Here is a 23,985-nt window from a genome sequence, read left to right on the forward strand (position 1 = left end):
TTGTTTGAAAGGAAACCACTTCTCACCAGTTCTCAGCCATGTGTTGAGTGCTGATAATTCAGGTCAAGCTAAACATCACCTTCTTGACCATAGTGGTTGGCTCAGGGATGGGCAGGTGAACTAATTGGAGCCTACTTACCAGGACTTGATGAGGTGTAAGAGTGTGGGACCTAGAACTTTTGCAGCTGTTTTCCTACCACACTGGAAGGGCCTGGGGCTGGCTAAGGTCACCAGACAGAGCCTGAGGATAAAGCAAGGCAGTGCTAGGTAGAATAGTGTAGTTGAAAGAAACTTGGTACTTGGTGATTTAGTTCAAGCTATTGGGTGAAGGAAGCCTCATATGAAACTATGCTTTTCAACAGTTCCTTTATTGTTTATTGTTCTTTGTCATTTGCAAGTGAAATAGCTGATAGAGATACAGGCAAAGATTTGAAGGGAACCCAGGAAAATGAAGAGAGTTTTGATTTGTTGCAGTGGTGGGACTGAGAGTAAATTTTTCTTTCTTTGATTTCTATTAATATTGTTATTTATTTATTTATGGCTACATTGAGTCTTCACTGTGGTGCTCAGGATCTTTCATTGCAGCATGTGGGCTTCTCTGTAGTTGTAGCCCATGGACTCCAGAGCTCGCGCTAAGTAGCTTTGTTTGGCAAGCTGTCTTAGTTGCCCCATGGCATGTGGGATCTTAGTTTCCCAACCAGGGATAGAACCCATGTCCCCTGCATTGGCAGGTGGATTCTTAACGATTGGACCACCAGGGGAAGTCTCTACTAACTTTGTTAAATGACTGACAAGGGTTTCTGGATATTCAAGTTCAGTTCAGTTCAGTCGCTCAGTCATGTCCGACTCTTTGCTACCCCATGGACTGCAGCACGCCAGGCCTCCTTGTCCATCACCAACTCCCGGAGTTTACCCAAACTCATGTCTATTGAGTCGGTGATGCCATCCAACCATCTACTCCTCTGTCATCCCCTTCTCCTCCCACCTTCAATCTTTCTCAGCATCAGGGTCTTTTCAAAGGGTCTTTTCAGTTTTTCGCATCAGGTGGCCAAAGTATTGGAGTTTCAGCTTCAACATCAGTCCTTCCAGTGAACACTCAGGACTGATCTCCTTTAGGATGGACTAGTTGGATCTCCTTGCAGTCCAAGGGACTCTCAAAAGTCTGCTCCAACACCACACTTCAAAAGCATCAATTCTTCTGTGCTCAGCTTTCTTTATAGTCCAACTCTCACATCCATACATGACTATTGGAAAAATCATAGCCTTGACTAGACGGACCTTTGTTGGCAAAGTAATGTCTCTGCTTTTTAATATGCTATTTAGGTTGGTCATAACTTTCCTTCCAAGGAGTAAGCGTCTTTTAATTTCATGGCTGCAATCACCATCTGCAGTGATTTTGGAACCCAAAAAAATAAAGTCTGACACTGTTTCCACTGTTTCCCCATCTATTTCCCATGAAGTGATGGGACCAGATACCGTGATCTTTGTCTTCTGAATGTTGAGCTTTAAGCCAACTTTTTCACTCTCTACTTTCACTTTCATCAAGAGACTTTTTAGTTCCTCTTCACTTTCTGCCATAAGGGTGGTGTCATTTGCATATCTGAGGTTATTGTTATTTCTCCCGGCAATCTTGATTCCAGCTTGTGCTTCTTCCAGCCCAGCGTTTCTCATGATGTACTCTGCAAAGAAGTTAAATAAGCAGGGTGACAATATTCAGCCTTGGCGTACTCCTTTTCCTATTTGGAACCAGTCTGTTGTTCCATGTCCAGTTCTAACTGTTGCTTCCTGACCTGCATATAGGTTTCTCAAGAGGCAGGTCAGGTGGTCTGGTATTCCCATCTCTTTCAGAATTTTCCACAGTTTATTGTGATCCACACAGTCAAAGGCTTTGGCATACTCAATAAAGCAGAAATAGATGTTTTTCTGGAACTCTCTTGCTTTTACCATGATCCAGCGGATGTTGGCAATTTGATCTCTGGTTCCTCTGCCTTTTCTAAAACCAGCTTGAATATCTGGAAGTTCACGGTTCACGTATTGCTGAAGCCTGGCTTGGAGAATTTTGAGCATTACTTTACTAGCGTGTAAGATGAGTGCAATTGTGCGGTAGTTTGAGCATTCTTTGGCATTTCCTTTCTTTGGGATTGGAATGAAAACTGACCTTTTCCAATCCTGTGGCCACTGCTGAGTTTTCCAAATTTGCTGGCATATTGAGTGCAGCACTTTCACAGCATCATGTTTTAGGATTTGAAATAGCTCACCTGGAATTCCATCACCTCCACTAGCCTTGTTTGCAGTGATGCTTCCTAAGGCCCACTTAACTTCTGGATATTAAAAAAAAGTCTTAAAAGACACAAGGTCATAATAGACATAGTATTATAAATGCTGTATGTTTATAATGTAGCATTTGCATAAATATTTTGACAGTTCGATTAATTCTCATATTAAGCATGAAAAGTAGGAAGCTCAGTGTTAGACCACATGCTCTCAGACTGAAAGCAAGGTCATAAAAGTGCACATAGTGAATATTTCACTTAACCAGTGGCCTAATATGCCATCCTTTCCAAATATTAATAGAAAAAACAAAGAATAAAAGCACTAAAACTGGGTTGGTCAGTTTTACCAAGTGTCAGTACAGTAGTAGAACAGTGGACTTTTCACATGTAACAGTGCTTCTTCATCTTCCTCTCAGATCCCTGCATCGCTGCTACCACTGTTGAACACCAGCCCCAGCTCCCAGGAGTTGGAGCCTCACTCTCTTGCGTCCTTGTTTATGAAGTATGGTGCAAGGTAGTCCCTTACCCACTTCAGCTGTCAGAGAGCTGAATTTCAAAGATCCTTTTGGTTTCTGATTACTCAGGAGAAGAGAGAGAATACAAGACAGAAGAAAGATGCCAGGGATAGAGAAAGGAGTAAAGAGTGTCAAGAGGCTCTTTTAAGTAGAAGTGCTTAAAGTAAAGGACACTAAGAAATGACAAAAATACTTTGTCTTTACAAAGATGAAGCAGTTTTTAAAGGCAACACAAGCTTCTTTGAAATGTTATTGGATTTTGTTAACATTGTCCCTAAAATACAGTATATGTAAATTAACAGGAGTAACCTTAGGGGTGAAGAAAAGGTAAGACCTTATAATTTCAGTTTCTCACTTTGCATGTGGACATTAGCCAAGGGACCTTTGGTTGTGCTGAATAGCAGAGCCACTCTACTTCTGAGAGCTTGTCCATCTCAATTATGGCCATCATATTAGACACTTTGAGGTTACATCTTTGGGTTTGACCCATTCGGTTTGATTCCAGCATCAAAACCTTTATCACTTCTCACTGAATCACTATTTCTATTACTATTTATGCTCAAAACTCTTAAATATTTAGCTGCTGTACAAAAGTCACACAGCAAAAACCTGCACTCTGACCTAAAACTTTACTGTAATAGTGAATGGTTTTAGTGAGTCATAGAGTTTGGAAGGATCTGAAAATGTGAGTTTTTTCCTGGACTGTTTACAAAAGCTTCATGTGTTTAACAACATAATTATACCATTTAGCTCATGCCTCCTCTTCACCTCTCCAGCACCCAGACTTTTCCTCTCAAAATAACACATAACAGCACATTAGATTTTACTCAGGTATTTGACAAATAATTTTTGATTGCCCATTTTGCCAAATCCTTGACTTCTAAATATTCATGGTCGGCTAAAGGATATGGACACATAGACACTTTCCATGCAAAGTGAAAGAGCTAGGAACACTATGCTGTCTTAGCCTAAGACAGGCATAAGGAGAGGGGAGTCTTCTTAGGCCACAGGACAGGATAAAATAAATGGGAATTACCCAAGTAAGTAAAAGGTGTAGTAGCTCAAATGGTAAAGCTTCCACCTGCAATGCAGGAGACCTGAAGAAGGAACTGGAAATGTGCTCCAGTATTCTTGCCTAGAGAATTCCATAGACAGAGGAGCCTGGTGGGCTATAGTCCAGGGGGTCACAAAAGAGTCTGACATAACTGAGTGACTAACACACACATAGGCAAGTAAGGATGGGGAGAAGGACCTTCTGAGTCAGAAGAAGCACCATATATGAGACTTGAGAATTAAGTTCACAGAAGTCATGGGTACTCGTCACTAACTTGTTGTTGTTGTTCTATTGCCAAGTCATGTCCAACTCTTGGTGACCGCATGGACTCAGGTACCTCACCATCTCCTGGAGTTTGCCCAAGTTCATATTCATTGAATTGGTGATGCCATTCAACCATCTCATCCTCTAATGTCCCCCTCTCCTCCTGTCTTCAGTCTTTCCCAGCATCAGAGTCTTTTTCAATGAGTCAGCTCTTTGCATCAGGTGGCCAAAGTATTGGAGCTTCAACTTCAGCATCAGTCCTTCCAATGAGTATTCAGAATTGATTTCCTTTAAGATTGACTGGTTTGATCTCCTAGCTGTCCAAGGGACTCTCAAGAGTCTTCTCCAGTGCCACAGTTCGAAAGCATCAATTCTTCAGCACTCTGCCTTCTTTATGGTCCAGCTCTCATTGGACTATACATGACTACTGGAAAGACCACAGCCTTGACTGTACAGACCTTTGTTGGCAAAGTGATGTCTTTGCATTTTAATACACTGTCTAGGTTTGTCATAGCTTTCCTGCCAAGAAGCAATCATTTTCTAATTTCATGGCTGCAGTTGTTAATTTAGCAAGGCCAAATCATACCTGTGGCTACCCAGGAGGCACAATGGTAAAGAATCCACCTGCTAATGCAAGAGACTCAAGAGATGCAGGCTCAATCCCTGGGTCGGAAAGATTCCCTAGAGAAGGAATTGGCAACCCACTCCAGTATTCTTGCCTGAAAAATCCCATGGACAGAGGAGCCTGGAAAGCTACAGTCCATAGTGCTCACAAAGAATTGGACATGACTGAGAAACTTAGCACACAATCATACCTGAGGGAGTGGGACAGGATAGGTCAGGGGATAGTGACTGCACTTTACTCACTGTGTTTTAAATTGCATAAGACCCATGAATGGATCATTAAAACAATATACTTTTTGGAAAGAGGTAGAGTAGAAAATATCAGGATGCTTCGCATGCAATAAAGGTAACTATTGGTTAGTGAATCTGTTGTTTTATAATTATGTGTGTGTGTGTGTGTGTGTGTGTGTGTGTGTTGAGTCCCAATGTAAAATATATCTCTTACTGTGGGACATGCCCCAAAAGTTTGAAAGTCACTGTTCACGGAATAGAACATTTTATTTATAGTTTACAAGATGCTTTTAGTTATCCCATTTTTATTACATGGCTCTGCCTCCATTTTTCATTTGCCATTTACTCCTTCCTCAAATGTTTATCACGTGTATATTTTATGCCCAATGCTAGAAAACTGAGAGGACCTCACAGTCTATGGGAGACAAGTAAAGAGATAATAAGAGCTACTGTTTACCACCGTCCTCAAAGTGTGTCCTGTGGACCACCTACTTTGGAATCCCCAGGGGAAAGTGCCTTTTGAAACATAGGTAATGGGCTCTGTACCAGACCAGCTGCATCAGACTCTCTGGGTGAGGGTCAGGGGTCTGCATTTTTAATTAGAGGTTCTCAAAGTCTTTTACACCTTAAGTTTGAAAAAGATCTGTTTCCTCAGTGTGCTGGAAGCCAACATTTTGCTCAACACATTGTGCTCAGCCACAAGGATCTTTTTTCATTTCCTTCAAGGATCCAACACCCTTGCCACACAGAGCTTTCCCACATGCTGGTCTTTGGAATACTTTCACGCTTCCCTGGCCAATTTCAATCTATCCAGCAGGTCTTTGTTTGTTTGTTTGGGCTACTACACACTAACTTGCAGGATCTTAGTTCCCTGACCAGGGATCAAACCCAGGCCTCCAGCTGTGAAAGGGCTGAGTCCTAACCACTGAACCACCAGGGAATGCCTAGGCCTCAGCTTCATTGGGAATGCCACTTCATTGGGAAATGTCCTTAATCCCCTAGGCTTCAGTGGGGACTTTGATTATATGCTTCCTGGTGGTAGACACTGAAATAGCTGCTTTCTCTTCAAAAGAGGACTGTTAAGGAGAAGGTCAGTTGGGACTTCCCTGCTAGTCCAGTAGCTAAGACTCTGTGCTCCTACTGTAGTGGGTACAGGTTCTATCCCTGATCAGGGAAGATCCCATGCGCTGTGCAGCCAAAGAAAAAAAAAGAAAGTAAGGTCAATTAACAACCTATAACTGTTCACTCTTTCAATTCCCCCTCAGTATTTGAGATGGGGTTATGGTCCTCTCCAATGGCCCCAGCCAGTGACTAAGACTGTGGTATAAGAGCCTGGCCATTTACACCCAGTGTGCATCCTGTAATGTGCAACCTTTGCTCCAGAGCTCCCCGTGGTGCTGACAAAGATTGTGACAGGCCTGTATTGTGGTCTTCATAGCTCCCCCTTGCCCAATCCTGCTTCCTTCCTTTTGCTTTCATAGGTTTTACTCCCCAACAAACCTTTGCCTTCTTGACTCCATCTCAGCCTCTATCCATCACGGAGGATTTGACTGCCACACCTGTCTTAGTGTAACAAGACAGAGACTAAAGGGGAGAGCCATGAGGCCAGACTGCAGAAGTAAGAAAAGCTGGAACACACAGGGCTTTATAGATCATGCTAAGTAGTTTTCATTTTACAGTTAAGGTAGTTGGAAAACACTGCATGTTTCTGAGTAGACAGGGGAGAAATAGGGAAAATCATCAAATGTAAATGTAGAATGAGCACTCTGGTTATCGTGTGTAGGATGGGCTGGAGGACTGTGAGACTGAAGACAATTTCTGGAGTCTAAGAAGAGGGGATGGTGTCTTGGACTGGGGTGAGCCAGAGACAACAAAGATTTGAGAGATATTTAAAAGGTGGAATCTCTAAAACTTGGTGTTTTATTGGATGTGGGTAGTGACTTCAAGGATGAGTCAAGGATACTCAGATCTCTGGCTTGAGCTGTTGTGTGGAAAGTGATGCCAGATACTGAAACAGGAAGTTCTGAGGGAAGCGGGTATGGGAGGAAAGCCAGGAGTTCAACTTTGTTGTTTTTTTCCTAAACAATTTTCTATTGCTTTAATAGTTATTTATTTATTTGGCTGTGCCAGGCCTTAGTTGCAGCATTCGGGGTCTTTGATCTTTAGCTGCAGTATGTGGAATCTAGTTGCCCGACCAGGGATTGAACCTGGGCCCCCTGCATTAGGAGCATGGAGTTGTAGCAATTAGATCACCAGGGAAATCCAAGAGTTCAGCTTTAGACATGCAGAGTTTGAGATGTCTATGGGACATCCAGGAGCATATAGAGAGTTGAGTATATGGTTTTGGCATATAAAGGAGACACAGTCTGGTTATATCCACTTGGGTGTTCTCAGCATATAGTTGGGAGCAAACAAGATCACCCAGGAGGGGCTCAATGTGTTGAGAGAGGTCTCAGACATTGACCTTGGAAATTCCAGCATAAAATATTCTGATAGAGGACAGAGGTTAACAGATGAGACTTAGGTCAGGGAATATGGAGTCACTTTGAGAGGGATTTTGATAAGAAGAGGCTGTCGAATGCTGCCGAGTGTCCAAGAAGGTGAGGACTGAAAAATACTCTTGTTTTAGTGCCATGGAGGTCATTGGTGGTCTTGGTAAGAGCCATTTCAATGAAGTGGTAGAGATGGAAGCCAGACTGAAGTGGGCCAAAGAGTAAAAGAAATGGAAGAAGTGGAGATAGTGTCAAACTCTTTCAAGAAATTTGGTTCTAGAGGAGGTGGGAAAAAAGGCAGAGGTTTGAGGGGAGTTGGAGATAAGCTTTTGTGTTTTGCTTTGTTTTTAGGAGAGGAGAGACTTGAGTGCAGCTGAATGTTGATGGGAAGGAGCCAGCCTAGAAGACAGAGGAGAAAGTGATCATCAAAGGCACAAGATCTCTGAAAAAGTGGGTTGGTGGTGGGGCCAGGGCTTTAGGGCCCAGGCAGAGGGACTGACACTCAAGAGAAGAAGTGCCACCCCTTTCTTTGGAACAAGTGGGAAGGAGAAAGGTGTGGATACAGATGCTGGTGGAGCTGTAGGTTCAGTGGTAGGAGGAGACTAGGAGACAGGGCAGGTGGCAGGTTGGAGGAAAGTGGAGGAGGAGGTTTGAAAGAGTTTTGATGGTGGGAAATGAGCTTTTTGATGGACAACAAGGAAATGTTACCAGGAAATGAAGCGGGCCCAGCTAATTTTTAAAACTTTTTGTTATGAAAAAATTTAAGTCTGTACAAAGCAAACAGAATCATGTAATGAGCTCAGTGTAACTGACCAGCTTCAGTTATTATTAACATTCTACCAATCCTGTTTTCTTAGTGCTTCCACCCATTCACTTCCCATTGTTTTTTGACCATTATATTATTTTTTGCAGCTATTTTAAAGGTAAGATATACACATATTGAAATGGAAGAAAGTTAATTACATAATTTTGACGAATATACCTGTATAACTCACACACCTATAATAATATAAGAACTTCCTTGGTGGCTCAGACAGTAAAGAATCTGCCTGTAATGCGGGAGACCTGGGATAGATTCCTGGGTCAGGAAGATCCCCTGGAGAAGGGAATGGCAACCCACTCCAGTATTTTTGCCTGGAAAATCCCATGGATAGAGGAGCCTAGTGGGCTACAGTCCATGGAGTCGCAGAGAGTTGGACACAACTGAGCAAATAACACTGTCTCCCCACAAAAATCTCCATCCTCTCCTTTCTCCATCAATCCCTCCCTGTCCCCCCAGAGGGAACCATTGTTCTGATTATTTTCATTTTAGATTAGTTTTGTCTATTCTAGAACTTCTTACAAATGGAATCATATAGTACATGCTCTTTTGTGTATAGCTTTTTTTGCCTAGCATTATGTTTGTGAGATTTCTCCATGTTGGTGTATATATCAGTAGTTTATTTCTTCATATTTCTTTTTGTTTCAATGAGATATACTTATTTTTAGTTGAAGGATAATTGTTTTACAATATTGAGTTGTTTTTTGCCAAACATCGACATGAATCAGCCATAGGTATACTGATGTCCCCGCCCTCCTGAACCTCCCTCCCACTTCTCTCCCCACCCCACCCTTCTAGGTTTTGTTATAGAGTCCTGGTTTCAGTTCCCTGAATCATACAGCAAATTCCCATTGGCCATCTATTTTAATATGGTAATGTATATGTTTCCATGTTATTTTCTCCATACATCCCACCCTCTCCTTCCTGCCCTGCCCTCCATGTCCAAAGGCCTATTCTGTATGTCTGCATCTCCATTGCTGCCCTGCAAATAGCTTCATCAGTACTATCTTTCTAGATTTCATATATATGTATTAATATGCAATACTTGTTTTTCTTTTTCTGACTTCACCCTGTATAATAGGCTCTAGGTTCATCCACCTCATTAGAGCTGACTCAGATGGGTTCCTTTTTATGGCTGAGTAATATTCCATTGTATATATATATATATATGTACCACAGCCCCTTTATCCATTCATCTATTGATGGACATCTAGGTTGCTTCCATGTTTTTTCATATTTCTGAATAATTTTTTTATTGAAGTATAGTTGACAATGTGTTAATTTATGCTGTCCATCAAAGTGATTCAGTTATACATATATATACATTCTTTTTTTTATTCTTTTCCATTATGGTTTATCATGGGATATTGAATTAGTTCCCTGTGCTATAGAATAGAACATCATCTTTTATTCTGAGTAATTATTTAATTGTAAGAATATGGTACAACTTGTTTATCCATTCAACCACTGAAGGACATTTGGGGTTTTTTTTATGTTTTATGCTGTTACAAATAAAGCTGCTATAAACATTTTTGCACAAGTCTTTTTGTAGATTTGTACTTTTATTTCTCTTGACTAATTACTTAGGAGTGAGTTTTCTGGATATAGGTTAGGTTTATGATTTGACTTTATGAGAAATTACATTTTACCCAAGTATTCCATTTTATATTTCCACCAGCAATGTTTGAGAGTTCTGTTTGTTCCACATCCTTTTCAGCATTTGGTGATACCAGTTTTTGACATTTTTAGCCATTGGAGGTGGCACAGTGGTAAAGAATCTGCCTGCCAATGCAGGAGATCCAGGAGAAGTGGGTTTGATCTCTTGGTCAGGGACATCCCCTGGAGGAGGAAATGGAAACCCACTCCAGTATTCTTGTCTGGAAAATTCCACAGATGGAGGAGCCTGGTGGGCTACAGTCCATGGGGTCACAAAAAGTCAGACATGGCTGAGCAACTGAGCACGCACACAGCAGGTGTTGTATTTCCTAGTGGTTTAAATTTGCGTTTTCTTAGTGAGTACTGACGTTGAGCACTGTTACATGTGCATGTTGGCATTTCATAGAACTTCCATTGTGAAGAATCTGTTTAAATATCTTGCTTGATAATTTATTAATGTTAATTTTAGAAATTCTTTATATATTTTGAACATGAGTCCTGTGTCAGATACATGTTTTATGAATATATTCTTTTAGTTTGTGGATTGCCTATTATTTCTTCATATTTTTTGACGAACAGAGGTTTTAAATTTTGATGAAGTCTCATATATCACTTTTTTTTTATGATTATTGCTTTCTGTGTTACATCTAAGAAAATCTGCCTACTCCCATGTCTATTTTTTGTCTAAAAGTTTTATGGTTTTTTACAATAAGGTTGTCATGAATTAATTTTTGTGTGGGATGAGATAGAGGTTGAGATTCATTTTCTTTATATGGATATTTATCTGTTCTAGCACTATTTGTTGAAAGGATTTCCTTTTCCTGATGGATTGCTTTGGGGCTTCTACTCACCATATACATATGAGTCTATTCATGGGTTCTCTGTTCAGTTCCATTGATCCATATGTCCATCCACACATATTCATATATGTCTATATGTAAGCACCATGCTGTCTTAATATTGTAGTTTTATAGTAGTTCTTGAAGTCAGGTAGTATAAGTGCCCCAGCTTGTTTCCTTTTTCAGGATTGTTTGGTCCATTCTGGGTCCTTGGCCTTTCCATATACATTTATAAAACTTCTTCTCAATTTCTAAACAACAACAACAACAACAAAACCTTTCCATAAATTGAATCTATAGACCAGTTTGAACATGGAATAGCTCCTCTCGGCCCTCCTGTGCCTGTTAAGCCATCGCTCAATTTGGAAAACTCAGCAGTAGCCACAGGACTAGAAAAGGTCAGTTTTCATTCCAATCCCAAAGAAAGGCAATGCCAAAGAATGCTCAAACTACCACACAATTGCACTCATCTCACATGCTAGTAAAGAAATGCTCAAAATTCTCCAAGCCAGGCTTCAGCAATACGTGAACCGTGAACTTCCAGATGTTCAAGCTGGTTTTAGGTAAGGCAGAGGAACCAGAGATCAAATTGCCAACATCCGCTGGATCATGGAAAAAGCAAGAGAGTTCCAGAAAAACATCTATTTCTGCTTTATTGACTATGCCAAAGCCTTTGACTGTGTGGATCACAATAAACTGTGGGAAAATTCTGAAAGAGATGGGAATACCAGACCATCTGACCTGCCTCTTGAGAAACCTGTGTGCAGGTCAGGAAGCAACAGTTAGAACTGGACATGGAACAACAGACTGGTTCCAAATAGGAAAAGGAGTACGTCAAGGCTGTATATTGTCACCCTGCTTATTTGACTTCTATGCAGAGTACAACATGAGAAATGCTGGGCTGGAAGAAGCACGAGCTGGAATCAAGATTGCCTGGAGAAATATCAATAACCTCAGATATGCAGATAACACCACCCTTGTGGCAGAAAGTGAAGAGGAACTAAAAAGCCTCTTGATGAAAGTGAAAGAGGAGAGTGAAAAAGTTGGCTTAAAACTAAACATTCAGAAAACGAAGATCATGGCATCCGGTCCCATCACTTCTTGGGAAATAGATGGGGAAACAGTGGAAACAGTGTCAGACTTTATTTTTTTGGGCTCCAAAATCGCTGCAGATGGTGATTGCAGCCATGAAATTAAAAGATGCTTACTCCTTGGAAGGAAAGTTATGACCAACCTAGACAGCATATTAAAAGCAGAAACATTACTTTGCCAACAAAGGTCTGTCTAGTCAAGGCTATGGTTTTTCCAGTGGTCATGTATGGATGTGAGAGTTGGACTGTGAAGAAAGCTGAGTGCCAAAGAATTGATGCTTTTGAAGTGTGGTGTTGGAGAGGACTCTTGAGAGTCCCTTGGACAGCAAGGAGATCCAACCAGTCCATTCTAAAAGAGATCAGTCCTGGGTGTTCATTGGAAGGACTGATGCTAAAGCCGAAACTCCAATACTTTGGCCACCTCATGTGAAGAGTTGACTCATTGGAAAAGACTCTGATGCTGGAAGGGATTGGGGGCAGGAGGAGAAGGGGATGACAGAGGATGAGATGGCGGGATGGCATCACTGACTCGATGGATGTGAGTCTGGGTGAACTCCGGGAGTTGGTGATGGACAGGGAGGCCTGGCGTGCTGCAATTCATGGGGTCGCAAAGAGTCGTACACGACTGAGCCACTGAACTGAACTGAACTGATAGACCAGTTTGGAAAGAATTGGCATCTTAACAACATTGAGTCTTCTGATCCATGAACATGATTCCATCTCTCCATTTATTTAATTCTGCTTTATTTTCTTTTTCTTTTTTCAAGTTGTTTTTTTTTTTTTTAATTTATTTATTTGACTGTGAAGTCAGTCAGTCGTGTCCGACTCTTTGAGACCCCATGGACTGAAGCCTCACAGGCTCCTCTGTCCATGGGATTTTCCAGGCAAGAGTACTGGAATCGGTTGCCATTTCCTTCTCCAGGGGATCTTCCTGACTCGGATTGAATCCCGGTCTCTTTCCCTGGTGGCTCAGATGGTAAAGCATGTGCCTGCAATGCGGGAGACCCGGGTTCGATTCCTGGGTTGGGAAAATCCCCTGGAGAAGGAAATGGCAATCCACTCCAGCACTCTTGCCTGGAAAATCCCATGGACGGAGGAGCCTGATAGGCTACAGTCCATGGGGTCGCAAAGAGTCGGACACGACTGAGCGACTTCACTTTCTCCTGCATTGCAGGCGGACACTTTATCCTCTAACCCACCAGGGAAGCCCTATTTATTTGGCTGCACCTAGTCTTAATTGTGGCATGCAGGATCTTCGATCTTTGGTGTGGCATGTGAACTCTTTGTTTCGACATATGGAATCTAGTTCCATGATCAGGGATCTGAACCCAGGACCCCTGCACTGGGAGTGTGAAGTCTTAGCGACTGTACTACCAGGGATGTCCCAACTGTGCTTTAATTTCTCTCAGAAATATTCTTCAGTTTTCAGTGTACAGGTTTTACACATACTTTGTTAAATTTATACCTAAATATTTCATGTTTTTTGATGATACTAAAATTATTTAAAATCTCATTTTCTATTCCTATTACACACATGGAAGTAATTAGATATTCTGCGGAACTGTGGGATTCATACTACAGTTGTTTTAGGGTCCCATGGCTGAGTCCAACTTGCAGGAAGGTAGCCTGGAGATTAGATGCTCTCTAGCCAGCAGATCAGTTCAGTTCAGTCAACTCAGTCGTGTCAGACTCTTTTTGACCCCATGAACCACAGCACACCAGGCCTCCCTGTCCATCACCAACTGCAGGGAGTCTACCCAAACCCATGTCCATTGAGTCAGTGATGCCATCCAACCATCTCATCCTCTGTCATCCCCTTCTCCTCCTGCCCTCAATCTTTCCCAGCATCAGGGTCTTTTCAAATGAGTCAGCTCTTCTCATCAGGTGGCCAAAGTATTGGAGTTTCAGTTTCAACATCAGTCCTTCCAATGAACACTCAAGACTGATCTCCTTTAGGATGGACTAATTGGATCTCCTTGCAGTCCAAGGGATTCTCAAGAGTCTTCTCTAACATCATAGTTCAAAAGCATCAATTCTTCAGTGCTCAGCTTTCTTTATGGTCCTTGTCTAATTCAATGAAACTATGAGCCATGCTGTGTAGGGCCACCAAAGATGGATGGATCATGGTGGAGAGTTCTGACAAAACATGGTCTACTGGAGAAGGGAATGGCAAACCACTTCAGTATTCTTGCCTTGAGAACCCCATGAACAGTATGAACAGGCAAAAAGACATGACACTGAAAGATGAACTCCCTAGGTCAATAGGTGCCCAGTATGCTACGGGAGAAGAGTGGAGAAATAGCTCCAGAAAGAATGAAGAAACAAAGCCGAAGTGAAAACAATGACCAGTTATGGATGATGTGACTGGTGATGAAAGTAAAGTTAGATGCTGGATGTAAAGAACACTATTGCATAGGAACCTGGAATGTTAGGTCCATGAATCAAGGTAAATTGGAGGTGGTCAAACAGATGTCAAGAGTGAACATCGACATTTTAGGAATCAGTGAACTAAAATGGACCGGAATGGGTGAATTTAATTCAGATGACCATTATACCTACTATTGTGGGCAAGAATCCCTTAGAAGAAATGGAGTAGCCCTCACAGTCAACAAAAGAGTCTGAAATGCCGTACTTGGGTGCAATCTCAAAAACGACAGAATGATCTCTGTTTCCAAGGCAAACCATTCAATATCACAGTAATCCAAGTCTATTCCCCACCCACTAATGCCAAAGAAGCTGAAGCTGAATGGTTCTATTATGACCTGAAAGCTTTTATTACAGTGTAAAATAATTTGTTCCAAGGTCACACTGCATCCTTGGCCAGAAATTTACCCCTGATTTCTATTTAAGTACACATGATAATATGGTTAAAGTTCATTTCAAGGAAAAGAATTCCTTATCCCTTCAGCATGCCATCTGTTACACAAGAACTAGTTATATATCTGAAGTGTGGTTGGGCCTAGTTGAGTCTTATTCTGACTTTCTATCACACTGAACTTCGGAGACTTTTCTAATCTATGAAGTTGAGATGGGAACAATCATGAAAAGTTAATGTGAGTGTTCTGTTTACTCATGACTTTTGTATAATTTATTTAAGCTCTTTTAGGCTAGCAAAATTATTCCCATGTTATTTTAGTGTTTCTAATTAATGAAAGTGAACATCACTGGTGAGTGGCAGGGCCTCTCAACTGAAGGATGCATTTATGCTGAAATCAGCACCCCTCTGGCAGCAAAGAATCTAAGCCTATATTCTTCTGCACTGATGGATGACTTTCTGGATTCTTACTTGCTCTTAGCTTTTGTTACTAGGAGGAAAGGGTAATATTATTTCTAGATACAAATGTATATTCAACTCTATTTTAAAATACTGATTCTCATGGAACTTGTGGCCATGAGCAAACTGCATTTGAGGCAGCTGTGGACATGACTTAGCAATTGAACAACAACAACAAAGGAATTAGCTGGCTTTTTTTTTTTTTTGTAGTGGTATAACAAGTTTTAATTAAAAATAACACTTTGAAAGCAATAGGTAAAGAGCAATAAACTTGAAAAAGCTCTGAATTTACAACAGAACACATCAACAATCACACACCACTTTCACAATTGCCTCAAAAATGCACATTTACAGTAAAGAGTTGCAAGTATTATATTTAAAAAATCCATATGGCAACATTATCATATTTCCCAGAGACTGTCATATAGTCTGAGTGCATTGCACCAGTGTCTCTGCTGTGTATCACCAACACTTCAACTAATCTGGCTGGTTAGATATTTTTTAGTAAGAAATTCTGATGTCTTTAAGGTCAACACTTCTTTCACCATATGGATTACATGCTGAAAGTACATCTGCATGGGTAAATATGAGATAGTTATGGTTTGAATGTAAGAAGAATAACTAATTCATAACTTAGTTGTAGATAGAGGTGGGAAGCTAAGAACATGGTTAAGGTGTCCAGAATGGTTGATCCTCTAACGTGTAAATCGTAAAGTGAAACATCAGCCAAAAAGGAGTCATGCATGCGTATTCAGTTGGGCAGACTCTTTGTGACTCCATGGACTGTAGCCCACCAGGCTTCTCTGTCCATGGTATTCTCCAGGCAAGAATAATATTGGAATGGGTTGCCATGACCTCCTCCAGGGGATCTTCCCGACCCAGGGACCGAACCCACGTCTCTTATGTCTCCTGCATTGGCAGGCAGGTTCTTTACCGCTAGCACCATCTGGGAAGCCCCCAAAAAAGGCATGAAAGTGAAAGCAAAAGTTGCTCAGTCATGTCTGACTCTTTATGACCCCATAGAGTATACAATCCACGGACTTCTCCAGGTCAGAAAGAAGGCATGAACATATTGAATTCCCAGATTACAGATGCAACTTTTATTCAAAAGTTTTTGATGTATTCTTTGATGAATATGTTGTCTATTTTTTTCTCTTCAGATGTCTCACTTTAGCCCAAGTTTACTGAAAAGATATGATCATTACTAGAAATTTCACATGACTCTAATGCTACTTTTCCCATAGCACTGTTTCACCATTTCTATTTGGACCTAAAGCACCTGCAACTTATCACTAAACATGATGGCCAGTGAATAGTAATAGTTGTTTTTTTCTTTAAACTCTTCTCCCCAAAACTTTAGCCATTACACCAAATCAGAGTGTTCTTCCTAGGAGGGACAAGTAAGACAAATTACAACCTATTGGGTTCCTTCTTCTCAAATAAATTCCATGTCTTCTTATATTTTCAGCATTTAAAAAGCTCATATTGTCTGAAGAAAGTGTGACCCAACACTCATGGGGACAACTGGCAGGAGTGGACAGTGTGTGTTTGTGGCAATAAGAGACTGCTTCATGCTGCCCACCTGCTTTAGGTGGTGACAGCACCCAGAAGGAAGGATCAGAAAGGAGAACTTCCTGAGCAGTGGTCAACCTTCTATCATCCCCTTTTTCCTCTGGTAGAGGAGTGGGCAAGGCCTTAGGCAATTAAATTCTTTTTTTAAAAATTAAAATTGTGTGTGTGTGTGTGTTTTTAAAAGCCTCTTTATTTGTCAGGAAGCATTAACAGGAGGCTTCCTGTATGCTGTTTTGGATCTGTCATGAATCCTCTGCCCCTTATTAATTCCTGAATATTCAGGAATTAAGAGGAGTTGGCAAACCACTCTGGGGCTGAGGAATACATGCATTTCCTTTGTTAGTTTTCCATATGGTGATAAGTAACTATTTATGGCCCTCTTCCTTTTTATTAACCACGTGGTAAAAGTGATTATTTACAACCCTCTCTCTTTGATATGGATTGCCTTGTTTCCTTGATAATTTGTAAGTCTGGACTTTTGACTTTTATATTTGCTGAAAATAGCTACCTTGTAAGACAGTATATATACCCACACTATGTTGAATAAAACACCTTTGCTCCATCAGAGCTTGGGTCCCCTTGTCTTTCTTTCATTCTTTCTCTCTCTCTCTCAGGCTAATTCTTTGGAACGCAGAAGCCGGCTGAGCTCACTGTCTTGCCCGGGCTTCTAAGACCCTTTCGAGAAGGCGCACTGTGGCTTCACCCCCTTGAGAGGGTGCTTGGTGCCTACGTGAAGCAGTGCAAGCCCCGTGTCAAGGGCTTTATTGGTTTTCTGCGTAAACCAAGGAATATCAGCCTCTTTCTCTCTTTTACTTTCTTGTCGTCAACTCCGGACCACCAGGTTCCGGTCCATTAAAGGACCTCAACATTTATTGAGTTCAAAAAGTGATGGACAGGGACTTCCCTGACAGTGCAACAGTTAAGACCTTGCCTTCCAGCAGCAGCGGGTGTGGGTTGAATCCTTGGTCAGAGAACTAAAATCCCACATGCCTTGCAGCCAAAAAACTGAAACATAAAGCAGAAGCAACATTGTAACACATTCAATAAAGACTTTAAAAAATGGTCCAAATAAAAAAGAATCTTTAAAAAAGTGATTGACATACAAAAAGCTGTACATATTTAATGTATACAACTTGATGAGTTTGGAAATAAGTATATATCCATGAAACCACTGCTGCAGTCAGTGCCATAAGCATCCATCACCTCCAAAAAGCAGGGGTCTGAGCTGGAATCAAGATTGCCGGGAGAAATATCAATAACCTCAGATATGCAGATGACACCACCCTTATGGCAGAAAGTGAAGAGGAAGCCTCTTGTTGAAAGTGAAAGAGGAGAGTGAAAGTTGGCTTAAAGCTCAACATTCAGAAAACGAAGATCATGGCATCTGGTCCCATCCCTTCATGGGAAATAGATGGCAAACAGTGGAAACAGTGTCAGACTTTATTTTTGGGGGCTCCAAAATCACTGCAGATGGTGATTGCAGCCATGACGCTTACTCCTTGGAAGGAAAGTTATGACCAACCTAAATAGCATATTCAAAAGCAGAGACATTACTTTGGCAACAAAGGTCCATCTAGTCAAGGCTATGGTTTTTCCAGTGGTCATATATGGATGTTAGAGTTGGACTGTGAAGAAAGCTGAGCACCAAAGAATTGATGCTTTTGAACTGTGGTGTTGGAGAAGACTCTTGAGAGTCCCTGAACTACAAGGAGATCCAATCAATCCATTCTAAAGGAGACCAGCCCTGGGTGTTCATTGGAAGGACTGATGCTAAATCCAATACTTTGGCTACTTCATGTGAAGAGTTGACTCATTGGAAAAGACTCTGATGCCAGGAGGGATTAGGGGCAGGAGGAGAAGGGGATGACAGAGGATGAGATGGCTGGATGGCATCACTGACTCGATGGACATGAGTTTGAGTGAACTCTGGGAGCTGGTGATGGACAGGGAGGCCTGGTGTGCTGCAGTTCATGGGGTCACAAAGAGTTGGACACGACTGAGCGACTGAACTGAACTGAACTGAGGAAAGTAGCTTAGTTTTGTTTGAAATCCTGGCATTCACCTGACCAGGGACAGGTGCCTTGCAAGGCAATGTGCACCCACCACAAGAACTACCACAATCTTACTTGGCTGCTGCTAGAACCATAAGTAAGGTCAAATCTCAGTCTGCTCTAGGGAGTTTGATATACAGTACAATATGACCAAGAAAGGAGTAGCTAAGCATCAGATGAATTATTACAAAGTTTAGCTAATGTATATAGTGTAGCAGAAGCCTGGGAACATGTGTAGGGGTAGATAGATTCTAAGAGTGTCAGGCCAAAGAAGACAAAATTTAACTAGATCAGGAATAATCCATTGATTAGGGCCCCCTTACTAGATATTCCAGGCTTAATGTGTTGGTTTATGCAAGTAGAGGTGGCTCTAACAGCTTAGTGGGTTGAAGGATCAACATTTTGACTCATTTTCCTGTTGTCATTTTTTTTTAATGTATTTATTTATTTTGCTGTGCCAGATCTTAGTTGCAGCATGTGGGATCTTTTTTTTATTTGTGGCACGTGAGATCTTTTAGTCCGGGCATGCAGAATCTAGTTCCTTGAATAGGCTTGAACCCATGCGCCCTGCACTGGGAGCGTAGAGTCTTAGCCTCTGGACCACCATGGAATTTCCTGTTTTCCTGTGTTTAATGAGGATAAGATACCAAAGCTTCAATGGCATGAAATAGAATACAAAGACTTAAGGAGAGAAGAAGGTTGGAATGGGTTTATTATGTGCAAACTGCATACTCATCCCCCCACTATAACTCCTGAGAAAGCTTGGAAGGCATTCCTGTCACTGAGGCATTGAGAAAGAAATTAAGAGAGGTCTGTGGTTGCTTTCCTGACCATGCAAGATGCTGTCATTGAGATGAACTCCCTGATTTCACTAGAAATGAGAAGCTCTCAAGTAGCAAAGGTCAAATGGCATCACTTAACCATAAAAGACAAAGTAGATGTGTTTACTAAAAATGAGAGCAGGGACATTATCAATAATAAGAATGCTTTGGCCTATAGGGAACTTTGTTGCTGCTGTTTAGCTGTTTAGTCGTGTCCAGCTGTTTGTGACCCCATGGACTGCAGCCTGCTGGGCTCCTCTGTCCATGGAATTTCCCAAGCAAAAATACTGGAGTGGGTTGCCATTTTCTTCTCCAGGGCATCTTTCTGACCCAGGGATCGAACCTGTGTCTCCTGCCTGGCAGGAGGATTCTTTACCCACTGAGTCACCTGGGAAGCCCACAGGGACCTTTGGCTGTGGCTAATTGATCATGATGTCCCTTAGGGTGAAACAGATGAACAGTGTGATCTGCGTCTAATAGCCAGAAATCTGAACCAAGTTACCACAATGGAGAGTCATGGCCTTTTGTCCAGCTTCTAGCCTTAAGACACTTCACAAATGTAGAGTTCCTTAATTGAATGGTAGGGTTCTTTCACTTCAGGAATGATCCTACAACATTGCTGCATGAATACATCATAAGTCTTCCTTCAAGCCTTCTCCAAAGGGCCCTTCACCCATTGCTTAAGTGACTGTGCACTGGATAAAAAAGGAATATCCAGATCTTTCAAGTATTGGTAGACACTGCTTCTGGATTGATGCTAATACTGGGAATCCAAAATGACATTGTGGCTCATGATGGAGGCTATTGTGGTGGTGATAAATGGAGTTGAGGCTTAAATTAAGTTGGGACCAGTTGGTTCACAGACACATCATATGTTTATTTCCCCATTTCCTGATGTTTAATTGGAATAAATATGTTTATGAGTATCACTGTAGTAGAAAGGCTATCCTCTCTCACAAATTAGCAAATAAAAAGCACTGGCACAATGATAAAAAAAAATTCACCTGCCAATGCAGGAGTTGCAGGAGATGCAGGTTCAATCCCTGAGTCGGGAAGATCCCCAGGAGGAGGAAATGGTAACCTGCTCCAGTATTCTTGCCTGGAAAATTCCACGGCCAGAGGAGACTAGTGGGCTACAGTCCTTGGGGTTGTGAAGAGTCCAACTCGATCTAGCCCACACAACAGCACAAGCAAACTACATCCCTGTAGAAACTGTAGATATGAGTACCACCATCAAAGACTTGAAACGTGCTGGGATGCTGATATCTATCACACCCGCATTTAACATACCTGTTGGCCTCTGCAGAAATGGGATGGACCTTGGCAAATGACCGGATTTTCAGGTTGGGAGATACTATAATGAAAAGATGGGATTCCATCTTCCAGCCTGCAGTGTATGCTTTGAATCAGAGACCATTATATGGTGCTATCTCCTTCATAACCAGAATCTGGAAATCAAGGGAGTGGAAGTGGGAGTGGCTCCTCTCACAATTAATACCTAATAATCCACTCACCAGGGCTTCCCTGGTGGCTCAGATGGTAAAGTGTCTGCCTGCAATGCGGGAAACCCAGGTTCGATCCCTGGGTCGGGAAGATCTCCTGGAGAAGGAAATGGCAACCCACTCCAGTATTCTTGCCTGGAAAATTCCATGGATGGAGGAGCCTGGTAGGCTATAGTCCATGGGGTCTAAAAGAGTCAGACACGACTGAGCGACTTCACTTCATTTCACTTCTTCTTCAATCCACTCACAGGGTTTTTCCCTCCTCTTTCAACTACTTTGAGCTTTGTTGTTTGGAGATCTTTGTTCCTAATACAAATACAATGATAATTCCATTGAATTAGAAAGTGAAACTCCATTTGGCTATTTGGGTTTCTTATTGTCACTGAGCTAGCTGGCAGGTAAAAGAATTGCTGTACTGGGCGGTTACTCCCTGATTATCATTGGTAAATTAAGTTGTTGCTACACCAAGGAGCAATAAGAATGATTCTGGAACCAGGGTATTCCCTGGGGCTACTCTTTAAAAAGAAAAAAACCCTATGATTTCGTGACATTGTACAGGATGCAGTGATCAAGAAAAAGAAATGCAAAAAGGCAAAATGGTTGTCTAAGGAGGCCTTACAAATACTGAGAAAAGAAGACAATAGAAAGGCAAAGGAGAAAAGGAAAAATATACCCATCTGAAGGCAGAGTTCCAAAGAATAGTAAGGAGAGATAAGAAAACCTTCCTCAGTGATCAATGCAAAGAAATAGAGGAAAACAACAGAATGGGAAAAACTAGAGATCTCTTCAAGACAATTAGAGATACCAAGGGAACATTTCATGCAAAGAAAGGCACAATAAAGTACAGAAATGATATGGACCTAATAGAGCAGAAGATATCAAGAAGAGGTGGCAAGAATACACAGTAAAACTATACAAAAAAGATCTTAATGACTGAGATAACCACAATGGTGTGATCACTCACCTAGAGCCAGACATCGTGGAGTGTGAAGTCAAGTGGACCTTAGGAAGTATCACTATGAATAAAGCTAGTGGAGATGATGGAATTCCAGTTGAGCTATTTCAAATCCCAAAAGATGATGCTGTGAAAGTGTTCCATTCAATATGCCAGCAGATTTGGGAAACTCAGCAGTGGCCACAGGACTGGAAAAGGTCAGTTTTCATTCCAACCCCACAAAAAGGCAATGCTAAAGAATGTTCAAACTACCACATAATTGCACTCATCTTGCACACTAGCAAAGTAATGCTTAAAATCCTCCATGCAAGGCTTCAACAGTATGTGAACTGTGACATTCCAGATGTTCAGGCTGGATTTAGAAAAGGCAGAGGAACCAGAGATCAAATTGCCAACATCCATTGGATCACCAAAAAAACAAGAGAGTTCCAGAAAAACATCTACTTCTGCTTTATTGACTATGTCAAAGCCTTTGTGTGGATCACAATAAACTGTGGAAAATTCTGAAAGAGATGGGAATACCAGACCACCTTACCTACCTCCTGAGAAATCTGTATGCAGGTCAAGAAGCAACAGTTAGAACCAGACATCGAACATTTGGACTGGTTCCAAATCAGGAAAGGAGTACAATAAGTCTGTATATTGTCACCCTGCTTATTTAACTTCTCTACAGAGTACATCATGCAAAATGCGGGGCTGGGTAAATTCAAGCTGGAATCAAGATTGCCAGGAGAAATATCTATAACCTCAGGTATGCAAATGATACCACACTTATGGTAGAAGGGCTTCCCTTGTGGCTCATCTGGTAAAGGAATCCCCCTGCAATGTGAGAGACCTGGGTTTGATCCCTGGTTTGGGAAGATCCCCTGGAGAAGGAAAAGGCTACCCGCTCCAGTATTCTGGCCTAGAGAATTTCACGAACTGTATAGTCCATGGGGTCACAAAGAGTCAGACACGACTGATCGACTTTCACTTTATGGCAGAAAGCAAAGAGGAACTGAAGTGCCTCTTGATGAAAGTGAAAGAGGAGAGTGAAAAAGCTGGCTTAAAACTCAGCATTCAAAAAACTTAGATCCTGGCATCCAATCCCATCACGTCATCACAAATAGATGGGGAAACAGTGGCAGATTTTATTTTCTTGGGCTCAAAAATCACTGCAGATGGTGACTGCTGCCATGAAATTAAAAGATGCTTGTTCCTTGGAAGAAAAGCTATGACCAACCTAGACAGCATATTAAAAAGCAGAGACATTACTTTCCTGACAAAGGTCCATCTAGTCAAAGCTATGGTTTTTCCAGTAGTCATGTATGGATGTGAGAGTTGGACTATAAAGAAAGCTGAGTGCCGAAGAATTGATGCTTTTGAGCTGTGGTGTTGGAGAAGACTTGAGAGTCCCTTGGACTGCAAGGAGATACAACCATTCAATTCTAAAGGAAATCAGTTCTGCATATTCTTTGGAAGGACTGATGCTGAAGTTGAAACTCCAATCCTTTGGCGACCTGATGCGAAGAACTGACTCATTTGAAAAGACTCTGATGCTGGGAAAGATTGAGGGTGGAAGGAGAGGGGATGACAGAGGATGAAATGGTTGGATGGCATCACTGACTGAATGGACATGAGTTTGAGCAAGCTCCAGGATTTGGTGATGGACAGGGAAGCCTGGCGTACTGCAGTCCATGGGGTTGCAAAGAGTTGGACATGACTGAGCAACTGAAATGAACTGAATGAATTTTTTAAATTATGAAAGTATGGTAACACATTTAAAGGAGACTTAGAAAATACAAAACAAAGTTACATGTAGTCCCTCTATATAATTATTTTTTAAGTAGATAAATTAAGATTTTAAGTTGGAGTTTCCATATCAAACTCTCAAAAATTAATAGAATCGATAGACAGAAAAATAGGAGGATATGTTGTTGTTGTTCAGTTGCTCAGTTGTGTCCCACTCTGT

General features: G+C 41.5%; 1 long non-coding RNA gene across 1 annotated transcript in view; it reads left to right on the forward strand.

Annotated features, from left to right (window-relative positions):
• Positions 1-16,791, forward strand: part of LOC138986206 (uncharacterized) — a 75,536-nt gene extending 58,745 nt beyond the window's left edge. The window contains exon 3 of the long non-coding RNA XR_011463077.1: positions 16,602-16,791. This is a non-coding gene — a long non-coding RNA (uncharacterized lncRNA). The remainder of the gene's footprint in view (positions 1-16,601) is intronic.
• Positions 16,792-23,985: the final 7,194 nt, after the last annotated feature.

The sequence above is a fragment of the Bos mutus genome, chromosome 3 (assembly GCF_027580195.1).
Source record: "Bos mutus isolate GX-2022 chromosome 3, NWIPB_WYAK_1.1, whole genome shotgun sequence".
Classification (NCBI taxonomy): Eukaryota; Metazoa; Chordata; class Mammalia; order Artiodactyla; family Bovidae; genus Bos; species Bos mutus.